This window comes from Lepus europaeus, chromosome 2, assembly GCF_033115175.1.
Source record: "Lepus europaeus isolate LE1 chromosome 2, mLepTim1.pri, whole genome shotgun sequence".
In the NCBI taxonomy this organism is placed as follows: domain Eukaryota; kingdom Metazoa; phylum Chordata; class Mammalia; order Lagomorpha; family Leporidae; genus Lepus; species Lepus europaeus.
In genome coordinates, this window is record NC_084828.1 from 110,050,364 (window position 1) to 110,074,443 (window position 24,080).

A 24,080-nucleotide genomic window follows, 5' to 3' on the forward strand; every position below is an offset into this window, starting at 1 on the left:
AGCGCTGGGCGCTGGGCTCCTGTGTCGAATGAAAAGAATTTTTAGGAACCAAGACAAGACGACTGGTGTAAAAAAAAAAAAAAAGTGATTCCCAAACTGCGATTAATGGCAAATGTGGAGTAGTCCGTATCAGCCATAGAAATAACTGGCTAGCATGTCCAAAGGCTAGCGAAGCAATATAAATTGGGCAGGAAATAGACTTGGAAATCAAGCACCTTATCTCCCTTCCGTGTTCAGATTGGCTTTCCCCAGGAATATGTTTTTGAGGAAAGGCTCTTTGCCGGTGATTTTATGTATGATGGTTTGAGAAACAGTTACGGGCAAATGTGGCTGGACCCAGTCAAGCTTTGAGAGCATGTTTTTTTCCCCATCAGTCGTCAAAGTACAAAATGTACCAAATTAAAATTCAGTTTGCCCTTGAAATCCCGAAGTCTTGGCCTCAAAGGTACAGGTTTGGACGCAAGTGAAACTGAGCAGGGTACATTTGCATAGATCCGAAGCAGATGGCCAGGCACTTGCTAAGCCGCATTTTGCAGGCCTTCTGAAAGATTTTCAGAATTGATCAGTAAAATTGATTGTATAACATGAAAAGAAAATCGCTGAAAATAAATAATGGTTCTTTATCCCAAAAAGAAGATTGATCAGACACAGAAAACACAGGCCTTGGAAAAAAAATAAGCACGGTGAGGTAATGAATGTTGTAATTCCACATACTGATGGCCTTTATCAGCGGGGAAAAGTCAGCTTCAGGACTGGTCAGGAAATAGCAAGGAGATGGCTCGGATGGCCCCCTGCCACTCCTTCCTGGCTGGGAGGGTGGGCCTGTGTGCTTGTGAGAATTCCAAAGGACCCTTTATTCCATCTTCTCCCATTAGTACAACAGATGAAGAGCAAAATTCACAGGGCACTAGGAGATCTAGAATTTCTCCTTCAGCCCCCATGGCTGGCTGATACTAGAAACCAAGAATGTGGAGGTTACAACTTTGAAGGCCAGTTCTGGCCTGTGACTTGACAAAATAGTTTGGAACAAATGCTTTCCTTTTGTCTTCACTTACTGATCTATCAGTAATGCCCTGCTAATATTAATTACAAGCAATATGAAAATAAGGAATGCGGTAGGATGAAAAGCTCAAATTGTGTTTACAGAGGAGGAGGAGGAAAAAAACACATCAAATGCTAATTCAGCACACAAACGCTGTTTTGTGTTTTTCCTTTGTCGTTGCGCGCTGTTTTCCAAAGAAGAGAAACCACGTGTTTCAGTGATCCTTCTGCCCTTGCTTCCTTAATCCTCAACAACAAAAATTTGAAATTGTTTTTTAGCAGCAAATCACATGCTAGGAGATCCTTCAATTTCACAAAAGAATCTTAACCGCTTCTTTCTCCACCTCATTTTTTCCTGCAGCTTTTCATTTATACCTCTCTGTCAGGATGATGATGGCCTTTCACTTCTTCAGAGCACTTTTAGTCTTCTTCCTTCTTGTCCTCTCCCCTGTACCCTGTACTGCCCAGTATTTGTTCAGTCCTGCTGGTCCCAGCCAGTGTAAAGTCCCCTCCCCTCATTAAGTAGGCTTGCTCCTCAGTGCTGCTTTTTCCTCTGATCTGCCAAGTCAATACTGGACCTACAAGGTCCCAAGTCCCATTTTCATGCCTTAAGATGAAAACCAGATGCTTAAAAACGATTAACACCCCCTCCCTCAACTGTGTCGCTCGGCACTTCTTTTTTTCAGGTTTTGATTGGATTCTGTGAAATTGGAAGGGAAAGAAAAAGAATACAAAAAGAAAGAATTAGAGAAAGTAAAATAGGAAAAGTTCATGTTCAAAATGTTCAAATATTCATTGTTTAAATTGTAAAAATTTCCAAAATCAATGTAATATTAAGTGTATTTCATCAAGTCTAGGAATTTCATAACTATTTAGAAAGGGCGGCAAAATTTTATTCACTGCAAATCAGAAGGCTTTTTACTTTTTTCTGAAGGAAAAAAAATAGGAATCATAATTAATCCTGTGATATTGCCAAGCTTTGATTTACAACCTGCAAGTTGAGAGATGTTATCTAATAAGTAGTGCCAGACTGAATAGTTCAAAGTGTTTCACATATTCTTATGAAAAATTCCCTTTTAACAGAAAGAAAGTTGAGGCAGAATTTAGGTCACTTGTCAAACACCATATTGTTCACCATCAGCAGAACAGGCATTAGAACCAAATGCACTTGACTGACATCAATGGAGTTTCCAGTCTTCATTTCCACACTCTTCTTGGTACACATTCAAATGAGCTATAAGAACAGATTCAAATTAGTCAAAAAGAGCAAATATTGAAACTCAGAGGTTGGGAACACTTATCACAACCCACAAGATGAGTAATACACTTAATATGTGCAAAGCTCTGTGATATTTTATTCTATTGTTTGTATTTCAATAAACTATGAATGCATTGCAACCTACAGATTAAGAAACAATGAATTAAAGAATAATAAGCAATGTGAACATTTATGTAGTGTTTACTATTGCTAGGCTCTGTTCTAAGGATTTTACATATAATAACTTGTATAATACTCATAATAACCCCATGATGCAGCCACTATTATCATACAACTTGATAAATCTTTCCCCTCCAATCATAAGAATATTTATATTCAATTTTTAAATCTGAGTTCTATGGAGGATCAATCTGGATGTTGTTAAAAATAGAATAGCAGGGTTTATGTTATATGATTTGAGGGCCACTAACAATTCCATCTCTCCCTCACTGCATTAGGACATAGTGTTTAAAATTCCAAGAAAACATTTTATTTCCATTAAGATCCAAGTTAAACTGAAAATGTGTTGGAATAAAATAAGCATGATTGTTAATAATTACTGTTATTTTTAATCTCTGAACTTCACAACAATGCTTCAAAGTAAGCAATATTACACTAGTAGTCTGGCTTTCTACATCTTTGTCACTGTTGTCAGTGTTAGATTAATAGTCATCTAGCAGATACATTGAGCAGTCTATTATAATGAAACAAAACAAAGAAATTTTGGGGGGCCGGCACTGTGGCATAGCAGGTAAAGCCACTGTCTGCAGTGCTGGCTGTTCCAGTCCCGGCTGCTCCACTTCTAATGCAGTGCTCTGCTATGGCCTGGGAAAGCAGTAGAAGATGACCCAAGCCCTTGGGCCCTTGCACCCATGTGGGAGACCCAGAAGAAGCTCATGGCTCCTGGCTCTGGGTTGGCGTAGCTCCCGCTGTTGTGGCCAATTGGGGAGTGAACCAGTGGATGGAAGACCTCTCTCTCTCTCTTTCTCTGCTTCTCCTTTCTCTGTGTAATTCTGACTTTCAAATAATTAAATAAATCATTAAAAAAAAAAGAAAGAAAGAAAGAAACTTTGGTTAGAGGAAGGTGGAGGAATAGAGTGGATGCATGGCAGAGCTCAGAGAAGGAGAGCTCGGGCGGATGGCCAAATTGGCAAGTACTAGGCCTCCAAATGGTAGAGTGAGAACTGTAGTGGTTTTCCCGGGGCTCGGCTGCCTAGCCCCCATTTCCTTGTCCCTCACTCTGCATCACATAGCCATAGCACACAACTATTTTTTGAGCTTGTCTTGAGTCACAGCCAGTTGGACCAGAAATAGGTACCTGAAACAAGCTAGATTAATGAGCACCTTCCCAGTGGTATTTAGAATGAGCACTGAAAGAATCTGGTCTTGCCTGGCTAGCGGATTGAATAGAGGAAATACAACCTTGGGAACTTTCGGTGGTCAGACCTGCCTGCATCATGGAGTGGAAAAGCAGAGTAAGCCAGTCTGCAGAGAACCAAAAGGAGGGAGACAAGAGAGGAACAGATAAAGTGTTGATAAGACTCAAGTCTTAGGTTCCAGTTTGTTCCAGAGGCTGAGCTGTGTTCTTGTCCTTGGGTGCTCCTGTAACCTTGGACTGAGTCCCCTTCTTGGCTTTAGCTAGACAGAATGGGCTTCTGTTACAAGCAGCCAAAAGAGTCTACTAATTGAAGGGCGACAGGCTCTAAGGGTGAAGTGGAAAGGCAGGACAATGGCAGCAAAGACCTTCCACTTCAATTTTCTATATCACTGGACTTAATTATAACTGCTGAATCTCAGTAGCATTAGTTTCCTCAAACAAAAAATTAAAAATTAAAACACTCTACTCTTTTGCCTTTGGTATAGAATGTAAAATATTCAAGAATCTCTTGCTTTTTTAAATGTCGGAGTCTCTAGACCAAAGCAATCCAATAGAACTTTGCTCAGTGATGGATATCTTCTATAATTGCATTGTCCATTAGGGAAATTATAGCTGCATGTAACTGTTGAGTTCTTGAACTGTGGCTAATATCAATAACAAGTTGAATTTTTTATTTTATTTTAAATAACAAATTTGAGTAGCTAAATTCGTTATTTAAAATGTGTTATTTGTTATCACAGCCCTCTAACCATGCTTCTGTGACAAGAAGCAAATATTAAAGTTGGTTTCCAGTATTAAGATGAGACTCAAAAGAAACTGGATTTGAGTACTTCAGAAACAATAGGGTACAGCTGTGAACCACCTAACCCAGTAACTGCAAACTGTGTGCCTACCTCCCTTGGAAGAAGGATTTCAAGATGTGTCTCTGAGAATTACTTGTTTAAAAAAAAAAGGAACAAAAACAACAAAAGAATCATTTTTTAAGATTTATTTTATTTATCTGAAAGGCACAGTTACAGAGAGAGAGAGATGGCTGCAAAGGCAGGGATTGGGCCAGGCTGAAGTCAGGAGCCAGGAGCTTTATTGGGGTCTCCCACGTGGGTTCAGAGATCCAAGTACTGGAGCCATCTTCCACTGCTTTCCCAGGGGCTTTAGCAGGGACTGGATTGGAAGTGCAGCATCATCTATAATGCCCCAGGAAGAAGAATCTTAAATCTCACTTGAAAAAGATAAAATGGTTCAGAATAAAATGTAACTGATTGCGTTAATAATTCTGCACAATGAGTGTAGCCCTGAAGAGGAGTAACTGGTCAGAAAGGTTAGCAAGTTATCTCAATTGTGGAGAATAATAAATCAGCCCCAAGGTGTTCAGAATGTAAATTATATATTTAACCTCCTGTAGTTGTCCATTTTTCTTTTTTTTTTTTTTTAAGATTGATTTATTTATTTGAAAGAGCTATAGAGAGAGAGAGGTAAAGAGAGAGAGAGAGCAGTCTTCCATCTGCTGGTTTACTCCCCAGATGGCTGCAACAGCTAGGCCTGAGCCAGGCTGAAACCAGAAACTGTTACCAGGTCTCTTACATGGGAGGCAGGGGCCCAAGCACTTGGGTCATCTTCTGCTGTTTTTCCCAGGCCATTAGCAGGGAGCTGGATTAGAAGTGAAGCAGCTGGGACACGAACTGGCACCCATATAGGATGCTGGCACCGCAGGCGGAGACTTAGCCTACTATGCCATAGCACTGGCCCCTAGTTCACAGTTTTAGAGGTTCAAGGGCATGATGTGAGCATCAGCTCAGCTCTGGTGATGGCCGTCTTGTTGGCCGATGCCCAAGATGCCACATGGTATCACATAGCAACAGACAGGGAGCCTGCATGTGTCTGGACTCTGTCCTTCTTATAAAGCCACTAAGATTCGATCATAAGGACTCCACCCAAATGACTTTATCTAAACCCAATCACCTTCCCAAGGTGATAATATCATAGTCTATATCATAGTTTAACTTAGTTTCCACCCTCTTCATACCATTAACATAACACTCTGGGGATTAAACTGCAGCATGAGCTTGGGGGACAAACCATAGTCAAAGCATAGCACCTTCCTTATTCTGATTTCTTCCCCATGAGGCCGCTTCCTGATTCTAATGGGGCTTCCCAAATCACTTGCACACAGGGAGATCTGTTCTGATGCAAATGTTCCAGTTCCTTTTCTAACTGTAAACCGTGGTCAGCCATTCTGGTTGTGCGTTTCTGGCATTGTGAGTTTGGTTGATGTGAGCTTGCTTATAGACCAGATCCAATCTTTTTTGTTGACAAAATCAGGTGTCTGAAGCTTCAAAGCAAAGAGCCAGATTTTAATTAACCCAGATAGCATAGGCCTGGTCAGGTCCCTGGCAGACAGCCAAGTGACCTCCCTGCCCTGACCCAGGGACATGGCTTCAAAATATTACTTCCTGAAGTAGAATCAGAAGGAAATCTTGCGATCCTTAATGGATTCTGGCATGGCCCAGTAAGAACAGGAGAACAAGAAGGGTTAGGGATGGAAGACCGACTGACAGACAAATGAGTTCGTTAAACAGGTAACAGGGGCTAGTGTTTGGCCTAGTGGTGACGATGCCCACATCCCACATTGGAGTGCCTGGGTTTGATCCCTGGTTCAGGCTCCTGACTCCAGCTTCCTGCTAATGCAGACCCTGGCAGCACAGATGGCTCGAGTAGTAGTATTCTGCCATCCACATGAGACTTGGATTGAGTTCCTGGCTCCCAGCCTCAACCTGACCTAGTCCTGGCCAGGGTAGGCATTTGAGGGGTGAACCAGTGGATGGGAGCTCTCCATCTGTATCTCTTTTTCTCACAAATGAATTACTAAAATGGAGAGAGGGTTAACAGTAGGAAGATGCAATGGGTAGAAGCATTCTTGTCTGAGAAGCATTGGGAAGACAGAGTTCCATTTGGGTTATTTAATGAGACCCAGAACCGACGGAGGAAACAAAGAGTGGCATAATCAATGTTTCTAAAAAGAAAACTTTCATCTGATTTCCTCACCCCCAAAACATCAAGTCTCCAAAGCAATTCTCAAAGTAGAATTTACTAAACTCTTGCCCTGGAATCACCTGAGGATCTTGTTAAAAATGGAAATGAGTCTACAGCCATACCCCCTGAATGTACCCGGGCTTGTCTGACCTCAGAAGCTGAACACAGAAATGCCTGGGCCCCAGCACTACCCAGTTGGAATCTCTGGGACTGCAAGGTGATACCCTGCTCTTAAAACAAGCTCCCAGGTGGTCCCTGACCTCTCCAGTTTGAGAAGCTTTCTCTAGCAGAAGGGCAGTGTGAAGCAAAGGGAAAGGGAAGAGCTGCACCTGAAGTGCGCCCAGCACTGTCACTCAGACTCCCTCGAGAAAGGCACAGGTCCAGTTTTGCCAGCTCTGTCTGCTCTTCTGTCATCCTGACAATGGTTTGGTTTTTAAAACTCTTTTATAAAATTAGCTTGAAAAAACAGCTAGAACATCCTCTCCCCCCACCTCTCACCAAGATTCTAGCCTCCCTTGCAGCAATCAAGCCACCCAAACCTTCTTTGGAAGTAAAAGCCATTCTAGAACTGATTAGTTCCCAAATCACATTGAAATGCTCACATAAAGAGTGTCACAGAACAGGAACAGAAAGTGTTGTAAAGTTCAGTGATGTTTGTGAGCTGATTACAAAAGAAAAACATTTCTTATACATATCCACATACAAAAATGAGGGAGTGAATACCATACGTATGGCTTTCAGTAAGTAAAATATGAAGAGAAGAGAAATGGAATGGTAAAAATAGGCAGGAAAGATATAAAAATTCAAATTTCTGGCCGGCGCCGCGGCTCACTAGGCTAATCCTCCGCCTTGCGGCGCCGGCACACCGGGTTCTAGTCCCGGTCGGGGCACCGATCCTGCCCCGGTTGCCCCTCTTCCAGGCCAGCTCTCTGCTGTGGCTAGGGAGTGCAGTGGAGGATGGCCCAAGTCCTTGGGTCCTGCACCCCATGGGAGACCAGGAGAAGCACCTGGCTCCTGCCATCAGAACAGCGCGGTGCGCCGGCCGCAGCGCGCCTACCGCGGCGGCCATTGGAGGGTGAACCAACGGCAAAAGGAAGACCTTTCTCTCTGTCTCTCTCTCTCACTGTCCACTCTGCCTGTCAAAAAAAAAAAAAAAAAAATTCAAATTTCTTAGGGGAGGCCAGCGCCTGCAGTGCCGGCATCCCAAATGGGCACTGGTTCAAGTCCTGGCTGCTCTACTTTTAATCCAGCTCTCTGCTATCGCCTGGGAAAGCAGTAGAAGATGGCCCAAGTTCTTGGGCTCCTGCACCCACGTGGGAGACCCAGAAGAAGCTCCTGGCTCCTGGCTTCTGATTGGCACAGCTCCAGCTGTTGTATCCAATTGGGGAGTGAACCAGTGGATGAAAGACCTCTCTCTCTCTCTCTCTCTCTCTCTCTCTCTCTCTCTCTCCTTCTTCTCTCTCTGTGTAACTCTGACTTTCAAATAAATAAATAAATCTTTAAAAAAATATTTTAGGGTGGGCACAGTGCAGTGAGTTAAGCCACCACTTGGGACATCCACATCCCATTTCAGAGTGCCAGTTTGGGTCCCAGCAGACGATGGCTCAAATGCGTGGGCCCCTGCCACCCATCTGGAAGACTCAGACAGGCTTCAGCCTGGCTCAGACCTAGCTGTTGTGGCCATTTGAGAAGTGAACCAGTGGATGAAAAGACTCTCTGTCTCTCCTTTCTTTTCTCTCTCTCATTCTGCCTTTCAAATAAATAAATCTTTTTTAAAAAACTTAAAAGCTAATATTTTTCAAACCCTTTGGTTCAAGAGTTACTCATCAAGAAATTCATCTTTACAAAGTTCATAGACAAATGCAAAAAGGTGTATATCACTGTCATTTACCGTATGGAAAAATTAGAAACTTTCTAATATGCAACATTCGATCATGATGCATGCAGCTTCTCTCTCCTCCCAAAGGAAAACCACCCCACTCACGGTCCCCGGCTGTGGCCTTAGATTATCCCTCGGGCAAAGGATGGTTGCTGAGAGGATGGAAAACAGGGAGCTGCAAGGCTGGCCGACAACCTAGATCCAAAACGCCTGGCCCAGAGGGTCAATACTGTTTAATTAGGCCAACTAGACTTTCTCCATTTACAACTTAACAGAAAAGGCAGCCAATTGGAGTGGATGTATGTAGTTTCCTTTAGAAATAAGTTATATATTAAAACCTCAGGCAGTAAAATGATTATTTGCAAATATGCCTCTTGAATATATATGTAACTTTTTTTGAGAAAAATATTAACAGAAATATTGTTTTATTCATCAATATCTTTATAATTAACAGTTAAACCAGTTCCAGTAGGTGGTCAAAATAATCTTTCAATTGACAGCTTAGGAAATAAGTGTTGATAATGAAGTCTCATATTCACAAAGTTAACTATCCTGAATTTTAAAGCTCATTAGAATTGGCCTCTGTTGGAAATGAATATTGGCTCTGTTACCAAAATGAGAGACTGGAATGCTAATGAGTGGGTTTTCTTTACACAGGTAATATAGATTTTAAAGAAACCACATGGGCTCATTAAAGGTTAATATAAATGTGAAATTACTACCCTGAAGTTCCATCAGCCATTTTGTTGATTTTTAAATAAATCAGCTTGTCAAATAAAGCTCTACATAATATTTTCCTCATGGTTTTAGTCACATTCTCTTGGATGGACAAGGGCCAGGCATTCAGTATTCAATATTTAAATATTTTATATATTTTTAAATGGATTAAATAAATATCATATTGCCATACTTTTAGCAAAGTGGAGAACAACTTGCCAATAAGTGTTACAAAATGATTTTGTTGTCCACAGTCATTCACGCTGAGGTAGATCCTAAGGCCATCCATGAAAGGTACACTGCAGAGGTAATGGTGACCTCACAGCCATGCCACACCTGCTCACGTGCTCCGCAGACACATCTAAACTGGAAGGTCTCCTGGTGTCACCTCTCAGGTTGGCTCTCTGCTTCCAGAAAACCATGTCAACCATGATGTCGCTCCACTGATTGTCCAAATATCAAACTGTCAGAAATGCCCATTGCTGCCACCAGCTGTATTGGACTTCTGCCCTGCAGGATATGAGCTCTCTGTTCTGTAACTCCAATCAAAGCACAGCAGTGAGGAATGCTGTTCATCAGAGTGTGTGGAGAACTGAGGGCTACACACTCTTCTAGGCTTGTTAGGTTTTTTCCTCCTGGAATTTTTCCTTTGGCTCAAATCAGACCCACCAGAAATGTTCATACTTAAAACATGGATAATTCCCTTCCTAAAGAAGGTTGTTGGCATTATGTTCTCCATCTGTGTAAGGAATTTTTTAAAAAAGATTTATTTTATTTATTTGAAAGGCAGAGTTATAGAGAGAAAAAGAGACAGGGAGAGATATCTTCCATTTGCTGGTCCACTCCCCAAATGGCCACATGGTCAGGGCTGGGCCAGGCCAAAGTCAGGAGCCTGGAACTCCATCTGGGTCTCCCACTTGGGTGGCAGGGCCCCAAGTACCTGGGCCATCTTCTGCTGCTTTCCAGGGCATATTAACAGGGAGAGCTGGATCAGAGTTGGAGCAGCCAGGACTCAAACTGGCACTGATAAGGGATGTCGGTATTGCAGGCAGTGGCTTAACCCTCTGTGCCACAATGCTGGCCCTTGGAATTTTCTCAAAAAGAGCCACCAATAATTTACCGGTTGAGCATGACTCATGTCTCTTTATGAGGACCATGAGAAAAAATTGTTGGACCTGCTTTGCTCAAAAATACTAAAATGATTATTATTAACCATGTTCTCCCCAGCTCCTTAGAAACTAAGAAGCACATTTTACTCTACCTCCAACTATACCTGTGTGTTGACTCCACACACTGATGGGTTTTATTTCCGACCTTAAAAATAACTCACAGCTCTCATTTCATAAAGGAGACCAGAAGGAAAGAGAAGGAGAAAGGGAGAGAGAGAGAGAGAAGTACGGGGTAAGAGAAAGGAGCTTGAAGTTCTGGTTAATATGTCATTTTATTGCTTCCTCTTGCATGCAAATGTAAGGGCAATGTCCACCTTATAAATACTAAAATGACTTCCAAGGTGTTTGTAGTAAGAGGCGCTCAGAACTAAGACGGGGGAAGGGGAACCCCACTGTGCTGTATTATTATATGTTTTAATTGGATAATTTTGGTTAAAGAGAGAGAGAGATCTATGCAGCTTACTTAGAGTGAAGAATTATATGGAGATCTATAACTGGACCAGAAAGTCTTCAAGCACCAAGGTCTCCTAGTACCACCTTCTTTTACACGAGTTCTTTCCACGTTCTGCATTTAAATTGGCCAGGGTGATTCTCATTGTCTCAGATCATACTGGTCAGGCTGTATGAGACTGACAGTCCTTGGGTCACTACTTGTCTAACCTGCTAGAACAGGTGGTCATGGGCATTAAAAACTTAACTCCCCAGAACAGCCTTTGGGCAAGGAGCTTCCTTGGAGGGCAAGCGGATGAGCAGGCACAAACACCCTGAAGGAATAAGAGAAGACAACGACTTTCTCTCCCCTTAACACCTGGTAAAATCAGGGCTAGCTGTCAGAGCTGGGGTCAACGTCCAGCTCTTCCCTAAGCCCAGCCTGCCCATCTCTTTCCTAATCTCACCATCATTTACGTGCACCACATTCTGTCTTAGAATGTAATCTATGCAATGCAGTGTGATTCTTAGATAGGCATCTGCAGTGTAAGATCTGACCGGGCAGGAGCTGTGTGTGATGTCTGGGTCCCCCACAGGGCTTGCGTGGTTCCTTTACACTGGATTCCTAGGATCTGTTCTTGACAATGCGATGTGGATTCAGCAAGCCCTTTTTGCTAACCCACCAAGTAATCATAATCTTAGCTAATGAGCAAGATTGTGAAATACAGCAAAAATCCCATTTTTTGTAGTGGTCCCCCCCCCCCATACACACATTCTTTCTCTGGTATTTTAGAAAGAATCTCAGAAATATTTTTAATTCAATAAAAATCAACCAAAAGGAGGAAAGTGAAGTAGGACTCGTGCGTCTTGCTTAGACCCCTAAGCCTCACCTCTCAGCGGCTGCAGCGCCCTGTGCTGCCTCCTGTGCCTGGGAAGTCTGGCTGTGCCCTTTGCCTGTGTGTACTAGGGATGCCCTTTGGAGCCGATCAGTGTGTCTAGAGGCCATCGGTCCGCCAGTCGACTCTCAGCCACAATGGATTTCCTGTGCTGGCTGACACCCTTAGTGTACAGATTCTTATCGTTAAATCAACATAGTCAGGCTCCTCAAGGGACTGCCTTTTTCCTGGTAGAGCAGTTCTTGTTGTGTCAGTTTGATAAGCATAATATGTTTTAATCCACCTGGACTAGGTGCTAGAGTTCTCTGCTGACTGTCAAAGAAATAAAGGTGGACAGCACTTACACTTGCAAGGAAAGCCTGGATTTAGCTCAAGCCTAGGTTTAGATCTACTGCAGGGATCAGGAAATTGGCTACAAAGTGCAGCCTAGACCTGTGCCCTCTTTGGTTTCTTTCTCTCTCTCCTTCTTTCCTTCCCTCTTTCCTTTCTCCATTCACTGGGTGTGAATGATGTCTCCAGGTAGGGCATGCTCTTTAATTTCTCCTGGTCCTACCACTCTGTATCAGGACCCACTAGGACATTTCCATACCTTGCCATGTCCACTATGCACTGGGCCAGCAACCCTGGGTCTTCCTGGGCTCTCACACCTAAGCTGACCAGGAGGGCCAGGAAAGCAAACTCTGTAACAAGTCAGAGGGGCCTGAGTGATCCTGTCAGTTTTCTTTCTTTCTTTCTTTCTTTCTTTCTTTCTTTCTTTCTTTCTTTCTTTCTTTCTTTCTTTCTTTCTTTCTTTCTTTCTTTCTTTCTTCCTTCCTTCCTTCCTTCCTTCCTTCCTTCCTTCTTTCTTTCTTTCTTTCTTCCTTTCTTTCTTTCTTTCTTTTTTTGTTTAAAATTTTATTTGTTTACTTGAAAGTCAGAGTTACAGAGAGGCAGAGGTAGAAAGAGAGAGAGAGAGAGAGAGAGAGAGAGAGAGAGAGAGGTCTTCCATCCAATGGTTCACTCCCCAGATGGCCAAAACAGCCGGAGCCAGGAGCTTCTTCCAGGTCTCCCATGTCGGTGCAGGGGCCCAAGGATTGAGCCATCTTCTACTGCTTTCCCAGGCCACAGCAGAGAGCTGGATTGGAAGTGGAGCAGCCAGGACTCGAACTGGTGCCCACATGGGATGCCAGCACTGCAGGGGCAGCTTCACCTGTTATGCCACAGCACTGGCCCCCCACCCCCACCCCCGTGTCAGCTTTCTGTTTCTGTTGTACAGAAGGCCTGCCCTGTGGGGTAACAGTCTGTAGGACAAGAAAGGCAGGGCAAAGAAGCCTCTCTTAAAAAATTATTTTATTTATTTGAGAGGAAAAGTTATAGACAGAGTGAGGGAGAGACAGAGAGAAAGATCTTCCATCCGCTGGTTCACTCCCCAAATGGCTGGCCAGAACTTGGCCAATCCAAAGCCAGGGCTGGAAGCTTCTTCTAGGTCCCCCATGTAGGTGCAGGGGCCAAGCACTTGGGCCATCTTCTACTGCTTTCCCAGGCCATAACAGAGAGCTGGATCAGAAGTGGAGCAGCCAGGGCTCAAATCAGTGCCCATATGGGATATGGGCGCCACAGGTAGAGGCTTAACCTTCTATGCCACAACCACAGCACCAGCCCCAAGGAAGCCTCTCTTTATTGTGGTATATAGCTCTAGATAGCAAGAGGCCCTTTTACCAATAGTACTGTAACTTGTATGATTAACAGCAAGTCCTTAATGTCATCAGATACTGAGGCATTGTTCACATCTCCCCGGTTACCTCGTAAGGTTTGTTTGCTTGCCCATGTTTACGGTTGGTACATTTGAATCAAGGTCCACATACTGCTCTTGAGCATGTTTCTTGGGTTTCTGTAGGTACCACTTGCTTTTCCTTGCACTGTTTCTGTAGGAGAACCCATGTCATTTGTCCTATAAAGTTTCTATATCTGAGTTTTGGTGACCATATTGATTGCTTTCCTATAGTGTCAATTTATCACGTTCTGGCTCCCTGATTTTTCTGTTACAGTAAAATCTAGATATGATTAGATAACACGTGATTTTGGTGGCAAGAATATTTATTGGCAACATTGGGTACTTTCTCCTACATCACATGAAACATGAAACAGGTGATGTCTGTTTGTTTCTGTCTTTTGTAATAGTGTGTTCAGGTACTGTCAGCCTGATCCATTTATTGTGAAGTTCCCCATCAATTTTCAACAAATGGTTCTAGTAACCACTGAAGGTTATTACCTGGATCCATTGTCTCCTTAGAGGTTGCAATATCATTTAGTACTTCTGCATTTATTATTTTTAAAAAGAACTCTCTTGGGGCTGGTATGTGGCATATGAGTTAAGCCCCCACCTGCAATGCCAGTATTCCATATGGGCACTGGTTCAAGTCCTGGCTGTTCCACTTCCGATCCAGCTCCGTGCTAATGCACCTGGGGAAACAGCAGAAGATGGCCCAAGTCCTTGGGCTGCTACATGCTACATCTACGCCTGGCTCCTGGCTTCAGTCTGGCCCAGCCCCAGTCATTGTGGCCCTTTGGAGAGTGAACTACTGGATGGCAGATATCTCTCTCTTGGTCTCTGACTCTGCCTTTCAAATAAATAAAATAAATCTTTTCTAAAAATTTAAAAATTAAAATAAAATTTTAAAAAAGGAAACTCTCGGCCAGCGCCGTGGCTCACTAGGCTAATCCTCCACCCGTGGCGCTGGCATCCCGGGTTCTGTCTCGGTTGCTCCTCTTCCAGTCCAGCTCTCTGCTGTGGCCGGTGAAGGCAGTGGAGGATGGCCCAAGTGCTTGGGCCCTGCACCCGCATGGGAGATCAGGAGGAAGCACCTGGCTCCTGGCTTTGGATTGGCACAGCATGCCGGCCGTAGCGGCCATTTGGGGGGCGAACCAATGGAAGGAAGACCTTTCTCTCTCTCACTGTCTAACTCTGCCTGTCAAAAAAGAAAGAAAGAAGGAAAGAAAGAAAGGAAGAAAGAGAGAAAAAAAGGAAGAAACTCTCCCATGGCTGGCTGTGTGGCACAGTGAGTAAGCCTCTACCTGTGACACCAGCATCCCATAGGAGTCCCAGTTCGAGTCCCAGCTGTTCCACTTCCAATCCAGCTCCCTGCTAATGGGCCTGAGAAGGCAGCAAAAGATGGTCCAAATATTTGGTCTCTGACACTCACAGGGGAGACCTGGATGGAATGCCAGGCTCCTGGCTTCCGACTGGCCCAGCACTGGCTATCATCATCATTTGTGGCGTGAAACAGCAGATGGAAGATCTCTTTCTCCATCTCTCCCCCTTTCTCTATAACTCTGCCTGTTAAATAAATAAAATACATCTTTAAAAAAAGAAGAACTCTTCCTTTTCATCTATTGGTAGCCTTAAATTTTTTTTTTTTTTTTTCAGGAAAGGCAGGATGTTTGATTTTTTTTTGGTTCACTCCCCAAATGGCTGCAAGGGCCAGAGCTGAGCCGACCTGAAGCCAGGATCCAGAAGCTTCTTCTGGGTCTCCCACATGGGTGCAGGGGCCCAAGCACTTCAGCCATTTTCTGCTGCTTTCCTTGGCGCATCGGCAGGGAACTGGATTGGAGGCGGAGCAGCCTGTATGGGATGCCTGCACTGCAGGTGGAGGCTTAACCTGCTATGCCACAGCTCAACACCTGAGGGCTCTACTTTCTACCAGGAAGCCCCACAATCACAAAGTTTGGTTGAAATGATCTCAGCCTGGGAAATGCTACCTTCCCAGGACCTGAAAAGCCCTCCTGAAAATACAATATCTGCACCTTTCTGAATCCTTAAAATGGAAGTAAATGAATAAAATGCACGTAAACCCACAGGGACCCAAACAGCACAAGGGACGAGGACGGAGGGAAACGGAAGACTGAGGACAAAGCGAGGCCCAGTGCGACAGCCACACTCCTGATTCGTGCAGGAGGAAGGGAAGTGACCGGAAGTCAGCCACTGCCGCCTGTCTGAGCTCACTGAGAGACATCTAGCGAGCAGTGGGGAAGCTGGACGTGAGGCAGTGGTAGACGGACAAATAGGAAACTGAGCAACGTTTTTTTTCTTTACAGGTATTTATAGCTAGGAAAAACAAAAGGTTATTCAAGAAAGGAAAAATCGTAATACATTATTTGCCTCTGTGCTGTGGATAAAATTGACATAATCTTAATAACATAAACACTATTGGCCCGCGCTGCGGCTCAATAGGCTAACCCTCCACCTTGCGGCGCCGGCACACCGGGTTCTAGTCCCGGTCAGGGTGCCGGTTCTGTCCCGGGTGCCCCTCTTCCAGGCCAGCTCTCTGCTATGGCCCGGGAGTGCAGTGGAAGATGGCCCAAGTGCTTGGGCCCTGCACCCCATGGAGACCAGGAGAAGCACCTGGCTCCTGGCTTCGGATCAGCGCGGTGCGCCGGCCGAGCGCGGCGGCCATTGGAGGGTGAACCAATGGCAAAGGAAGACCTTTCTCTCTGTCTCTCTCTCTCACACTATCTACTCTGCCTGTCAAAAAACAAACAAACAAACAAACAAACAAAAAACACACTATTAACCAAAAAGTGATATATAACTACATTGAGAGATGAGGCAAGGTAAGGAGTGTGTGTGTGTGCACGCACATGTGAAAGAGTTAAATTTTCATCTTCCAAGTAAGAAGCCCTTTAGATAAATTGTAAAACAAAAACTTTAGAAATAGCAGTTAGGCTACATTACAAGAAATATCCAAAAAGTACATGGAAAATGAACATTATTAAAAAACATGAATTTCAAAAACATTTTTGCACCAAAAAATGACCTTTTAATTCCATTTTTTCCATAAACTTTTGAAAGAACCCTCATATATAGAAATCACGGGGGCAAATGTCAGAAGCAATAGCTAAAAATATGACAGGTATTTAATTCCTGGATTGGGAGTTTGGAGTGTGAGGGTGGGGGAGGAGACTTCTGTTTTTATTTCTATTTGACATTTTAAATTATGTAACTATGTGCATTTATTCAGATACTTTAAATTAAAAAGTTATTTTATTTCCATGCATCTCTGCCTCAAATAATTCTGCTGCCAAGAAATTAATTTCTGTCATGATTTGGAGCTCTCTCCTTCCCCAAGGTCATGCGAGAGTCCCCGACAGTTCATGTTCTCTGGAATATACAAGGCAGGCCTTCGGGTCTCCAGTGCACAAGGTCCCCACGCCTTGTCCAAGCCCCATAACCTCCTCGGTTCTTTGATCAGACTTGGAGAGAGGATCTTTCGTTCCTGCCTGCAAGCTGTAGTCTCTCCCAGCCTCTCTCTTCAGAAATACCTTGTCGCCTCTTGGGGCGCTCAGTGGAATGGGGCTCCCATCTGCTGCTCCCAGACAGCGAAGCAGGTGCAGTTGCTCCTGAGGCTGCAGTCACATCTTCCCCAGCACTTGCCTCCTCCCTCACCTCTCCTCGACCCTGGGAAAGTCAGGAAAACCTCCTCTTCATGCACCCTCAGTCACCCAGAGCCCACTGCTGTAACTGCAGAGGAGCCGGTGAGAGCAGAGAGTATCGCAGAGCAGCACGGCCTGCCCTGGACCCTCTCCTGGAAGCTTTCACTCAGGTGACGGCTTTGCCATTTTGTAAAAGTTCATTTTTAAAATTTATCTGAGGGGCAGAGTGACTCACACAGAGAGGGAGAGAGAAAGAAAGAAAGAAAGAAAGAAAGAAAGAAAGAAAGAAAGAAAGAAAGAAAGAAAGAAAGAGAGAGAGAATCTTTCCCCAAATGTCGTCATATTCTCAGCTGGGCCAGGCTAAAGCCAGGAGCCAGAAGCTCCATTCAGGTCTCTCACATGGGTGGCAGAGACCCAAGCACTCGGGTGATCACCTGCTGCCCCTCCCAAGCTGCACATTAACAGGAAGCTGGATCAGGGGCAGAGGCTGGTCTCGATCGCAGACCCTGTGACATGGGATGTGGGCATCCCAGGTGGCGGCTTACTGTATTACATCGCGATGGTGGACCTGGCATCTTCTCAGTTTTATGTACCAGTCTATGTAGAGAAAGTCTCCCTGCTGGCACCCAGGCCTCTCACCGGAGCCCTCCTCCGTATGTCACCCCCACAGCCCTGCAGCCATAACATGTTGCAGCTGCAATGCAACCTGACATCTGCCTTTTTTCTGTGACATTTTCCTTTGATTGCATTTATGCAATACGTGTATTGTTACAATTCTGATTGTAATGTTGTTTCACCTCTGTTACAGTCACTCAGTTCACTCCCCAACAAAGGAGTTGCAAGGGATGTGTCCCCTGGCTCCACGAGAGCCAGTTCTAAGGCAGCAGACCCAGTCAGGGCACACTTGATGCTCACTGGGGTGTGCAAAGAACAAAAGAGGACCTCTGGTCGGCTACATGTTGTCTATCATTCATCTTTGCTTTCTACTGTTTATGTGTTCTAATGTATGTAAAATATATTTATAACGCAGACTTACAGACTTGTTTTTTCAGTGATGAAGTGTGTGAACTAAGGTACTTGAAAGTTATATTCTAGAGCAGTGTTGCTCAATAGAAACATAGGGATTGAGTATCATGTATAACTTGAAGTCTTCCACAGCCACAATAAAAAGGGGGGAAATTAAATTTAATAACACATTTTATTATTTACATCCAAAATATTATCATTCCAACCTGTAATCGGTGTAAAATTATTAATAGAATATATTACTTTTTTTCCCCTTAGTTTTCAAAATCTAGCCTGTAGCTGAGAGTGGCAACACATTTGGTTTAGACTAGCACGTGGCAAGTGCTCAGTGGCACGTGTGTCTCTCGGAGCCACGTAAGACAGAGATAAATCTTGAGATAAATCTTGTATCTAGAACTGCTTCTGACAACAGAGTTGAGACAGACCTGTGCTGGCCTCTTCTCTGCAGCACACCCGGCACAGTGATGAGAAGAGAACCACAAGTCCTTGATCATCTACTTTGCACTTGAGCACTTCTGTGTCCGTTTCATCCCACCATCTAGCCTGCCCTTGATTCAACCAGGTCAAAGGCAAAGAAATGGAGGCTCAGGTCACAGATGCAGGGAGAATGCCAGTCGTCATCCAAAGCCCTGACCTGCAGCAGCTTCTTCTGGATGATACCCCTCGCCTTTGTGAAAACTCCCGAGTGCATTGCGGTCACTGCTGTGCAACGGGGTTGCCAGTTGAGAGCGCGGTCACGGAGCAGGCAAGCAAAGTCTGGACCGTGGCGGTCACAGCGCCCTCCTCCAAGCGCTGGGGGAACAACAACAATGCGGATGGTCAGGCCCTCTCGCCTCCAGGTGTACACGCTGGTTTCCCAGCCCAGCAGGCTTCTCCCTGGGGCTTCTTGCTGTGAAGTCAAACTGAAGTCGATTAATTAACCACTGTATTGATTGTATGCGCTCTGGGGTGTTTCTAAAAGGGCTAGCTCCCTGAAGTCACTTCTCTTGAGTTAGTAGCTCATCTCCCCCTTTGCAAATGTGACCCTGAGAACTTGGTCACAGTCCTCCCACACACCCACCCTGATGTCGGCGCCCCCTTCCCTGAGAATCCTACTTCTTGCCTTTCCCAAAAGACAGTCAGGGCAAGGAAAGAGAGAGGCCTGCTGGTTTCCAGGTCATGTTGATTTAACACTTCGTCATTGATACATCCTGGCTGTCTCACTTGTAGATTTTCATTTTTACATCCTGCTAAATACCTTGCAGGGGTGTCGTCTCTCTTCATTAGTGAATGTTAGCGAGGCACGTTACAGAGGGAAGTGCTGTGTCAGTGCTAAATGTGACCCATCAGGGATCCTCATGCTCTCCTTTGTCTGCACAGGGCTTTTTAGTAGCACACTAACCATGAGAGGGATTTGCACTTGGCAAAGAACTTGGGTAGTCTCCGCTGGATTGCAGATCACTGGAACGCAGGTTCTTGGTGCAGGAGCAATTGCACAGGACATTTTGCATCACCACACCTTCTGTCCCAGATGTAACAGAGTTTTCTCTGTTGATTCAAAGTGCTGTGATCTGATGAGGGCTGAGGAAAGAATATTTCCCGTGAATTGTGCTGCTTTCGTGGTAGACCCTTAACCTTCCGGGTATGTAGTGAGAAATTCATGGTTGGGTTTTGTTTGTTTCCTTTTTTTGTTCACTGAGAGGGTTACTGAAACAATTGAACTGTGTTTCCAATGTGTCTAGAGTAGGAAAAGACTGGTTTGAAATTACAGCATGTGAAATTAAGTGTTGGGTAATATTTCACTAAGAAAGAATTTAAATACTGCTTTCATTTGCTTTTGTTAACATACTCAGTAAATCTGAGTTTATAAAATGTCTACATAGAGGATCAGGTCCAGAATCCTTATTAAGCTGTTTTATTTCAGTGGCCCATCTCTGCAAACAAAAATAATGTTTTCTTGTAGAATACTGAAGGGTTTCCATTCTTTATTGTTTTCTAATTCTCAGGTATTAAACCAGGTGGATATTTAAAACAAGAAACCTGGGGCAGGCATGATGACTCCTGCTACTTAGGATTCCAGCATACTATATTAGAGGGACAGTTCAAGTCCTAGCACCTGCGCTTCTGATCCAGCTTCCTGCTAATGCATCCTGGGTTGGGTCCCTGGTACCCTCAGAAGAGATCTGGATGGAGTTCCTGGCTCCTGGCTTCAGCCTGGCCCAGCCCTGGCTGTTGCCAGCATTTGGGGAATGAACACAAATGGAAGTGGATAGAAAGTCTTTCTGTCTCTCTCCTTCTGCCACTCTACCTTTCAACGAGATGAAAATAAATTTTCTAAAAAATAAAACAAAGCAGATAAAGTTGCAAGTTTCTATTTTGCTTAACAGTGAGGGTTTATGAAAAACATGACTTTTTTGTTAATTTTTTTATAGAAACAAAAAATAAACTTTAAATTCACAGCCTGAAACTCACTTGATATTTCCTTGCAAATCCACACAGTGGCTGTTAACTGCAAATAATTACAATAGTGTTGCTAAATCCAGACTTCATTGTAAGAACACAGCTTATCATCCTTCATCTTCATTTTCAGTGTAAGAAAATCCTCCATTTATTTTTAATAATCAAAATTCCTCAAGACTCCAGCAGGATCCTCAGTCAATGCAAATTTGCCTAGTTCATCTTCTTCCACTCAACTTGTTTTTCTATAATTAGGTGCAGCTGTCACCAGGGAGCCACGTTCTTGTGGGCAGGTAGCTATGGGTACAGAAGGCAGGCTTCAGTCAAACATTTCCCTTCGTAACATCTATCCACTTTTCTCCTCATTCCAGTGTGACTGGGTCTGTAAAGAATTTGTTTGCTACCTGGCAGGTGTCTCTCTTGTCACTGTTGACCCTCATCCCCTCCCTTACAGCTCCTTCTTCAGGTTCATTTCGTGAGAGACATAAATGCATCTCTAAGGAATGTCTCATCGGGCCAACTTTTAGCCTGCATACATGATATTTCTCTTTATAGCTTCCATATTTTTATCGAGACATATCCTCATTTCAAAATGTAGTTATAACACTGCTGAAAACTTGGCAAGGCCGTCTGATAAGTATAATGACAAGACAAGCTTCGGAATAATAGAGTAAACATCTTCCACGTCCTCCCCTGTATATGTATAGTCTTTACATTGCCTTTCTCTTCAGTGTTTGATAGAAATAGGACAAATGGAGGTGTTTTTCCTACTTCACACGCAGGTAACCCGATCCTTCAAGCCCCGTCACCAGAATGTGTGGGCATTTCACCTCACCCACAGCCAATCAGTTCCCCAGCTGTCATTGCCTGGGAGCCCACAGTTTAACCCATTCCGACTCTGCCCACCTGGTAACAGCGTCAGATCCCACAGGTTAAGGGCTGTGTCCCACAAGACCGTGCCCTCTCCCCTCCCCCGATCAGATGCCCATGCAAAGGCCCAGGTTGTGACCTGTGCTTCTGACCAACTGGCCATGAGTCAGGGATCCCACAGCCCCTCCCCGGGTTCCGTGGATGTGCTAGAGCCACACACAGAAGCCAGGAGGACGCTTCCTTCCATTCGCCAGTTTGTTATAAAGCATGTAGCACATACCACAGAGATGCAGAGGGCAAAGTGTATGGGAAGGGGCATGGAGCCGCAGTGGTCTCTCAGGGGTGCCACTTTCCAGGAATCTCTACATGTTCATGACCCAGAAGCTCTCAGGATTCTGTCCTTTTAGGATTTTTTTTTTTAAGATTTATTTTATTTATTTGAAAGACAAGAGTTACAGAGAGAGGTAGAGACAGAGAGGGAGGTCTTCCATCCACTGGTTCACTCCCCAGTTGGCCACAACGGCCGGAGCTGCTCTGATCTGAAGCCAGGAGCCAGGAGCTTCTTCTGAGTCTCCCACGTGGGTGCAGGGGCCCAGGAACTTGGGCCATCTTCTACTGCTTTCCCAGGCCATAGCAGAGAGCTGGATTGGGAGAGGAGCAGCTGGGACTAGAACCGGTGCCCATATGGGATGCCAGCACTTCAGGCCAGGGCTTTAACCTGCTGTGCCTCAGCGCTGGCCCCGTCCTTTTAGGTTTTTATGGAGGCTTCCTTACAGAGGTGTCATTAGCCAGTGGTGATCAACCCGATCTTCAGTCCCTTTGCCCTCCCTGGAGGTTGGGGGTAAGGCTCACACTGTCTTGGTCTGTTGTGTGCTGCCATAACAGAATACCACCAGCCAGGTAATTCATAACGAGGAGACCTTTATTTTTCACAGAACTGGAGGCTGAGAAGTTCAAGGTCAAGGTGCTGGCATCTAGTGAGGGTCTTCTTGGTGTATCATCCCAAGGTAGACTGGCAAAGAGAAGATGAGAGAGAGCAAGAGGGGGCCAAACTTCTCTTTTTACAAAGGAACCCACTCCTGAGATAATATACCGACTGCTGGGATAACCGCATTAACCCATCCACTCTACTCCCCGGTCTAATCCCCTCTCATTAGGCCCCACACCCTCCAACACCATTGCATTAAAGATTACTTTCCACCTGCTTTTTGGGATATGTATTCAAATGATAGTGCATGCATTGGCAGCCAGCCCCCATTCTAAATCTATCTGGGGGTCCCCAGCCACCAGTCATCTCATTACCATGCAAGACACTCATCACTCCAGAGATTCCAAGGGTTGTAGGAGCTGTGTGCCAGGAAACTAGGACAGAGACCAAATATATATGCCTTCCTCTATTGCAATATCAAAGGCATGCTGTATATTCAGGCTTTCTAGCATCCATTCTATTGTTGCTATGTTTGTAGCAATTATTTTCAGATCTGAGTACCCAATGTTTTAAACCATCTAAATCTTTACTATGAAAAGAATTTCCAGAGAAGAGTTTTAGCTGAGCGGTTAAGATGCCCGCATCCCACACTGGAGTGTCTGGGTTTGATTCCAGCTCCAGCTCCTGATTCCAGCTTCCTGTCAATGCAGACTCTTGAAGTCAGTGACGATGACTCAAGTAACTGGGTCCCTGTCACCCAAAGGGGGGACTGGATGGCAATCCTGGCTTCCAGCTCGGGCCTTGGCCCAGCCCAAGCTGTTGAAGGCATTAGGAGAGTGAGATAAAGGGTGGGAATGCTCTGTTTGTTGTTTTTCTCTCTGTCTCTGTCTCTTTGCCTCTCAAATAAACAATTAAAAATTATTTTTTAAAAAAAGAATTTCCCTAACATCATTAAATGGATAAGAAAAAATCTAATATTAACAGTATTTACTTTGGGGGCCTGCCTTGTGGTGCCTTTCAACTAAATCAAAGAAACCTTTTTAAAAAACAATATTTACTCTTTAGAAGAGACATCTGCACTCTGTTTTTTTTTTTTTTTTTTTTGCAACACTGTCCACAATGAGCAAAGAATAGAAATGGTATAAGTGACCTCCATTGATGAATAAAGAAAAGTACAAATATTCAATGGGATACCACTGAGGGATAACGAGGAAAGAAATGCCACCCTTTGCAACAACATGGATAGGAGTGGAGTTCATTCCGTTAAGTGAAATAAACCAAATGAGAAGGACAAGTACCACATTATGGAGTCTCAGAAAGTTGATCTCACAGAAGTTGAGAGTAGAATGGGGGTTACCAGAGGCTGGGCGTGGCAGTGGGTGGGGGAGGGGGAAAGCTTGATTAATATTGTGACGTTATTAGAAGAGGAGTAAGAAGTTCCGCTGTCCTATTGTACACCAGCGTGACCACAGATCATTATGGTATGCTGTGTATTTGTACCTCTCATTCTCTCTCTCTCTCTCTCTCTCTCTCTCTCTCTCTGGTGGGGTGAGAGAACTGAAAGAGGTACAGAAAGTGCCGAAGCCGCGGCAGGGCTGCAAAGGGCAGTGGTCT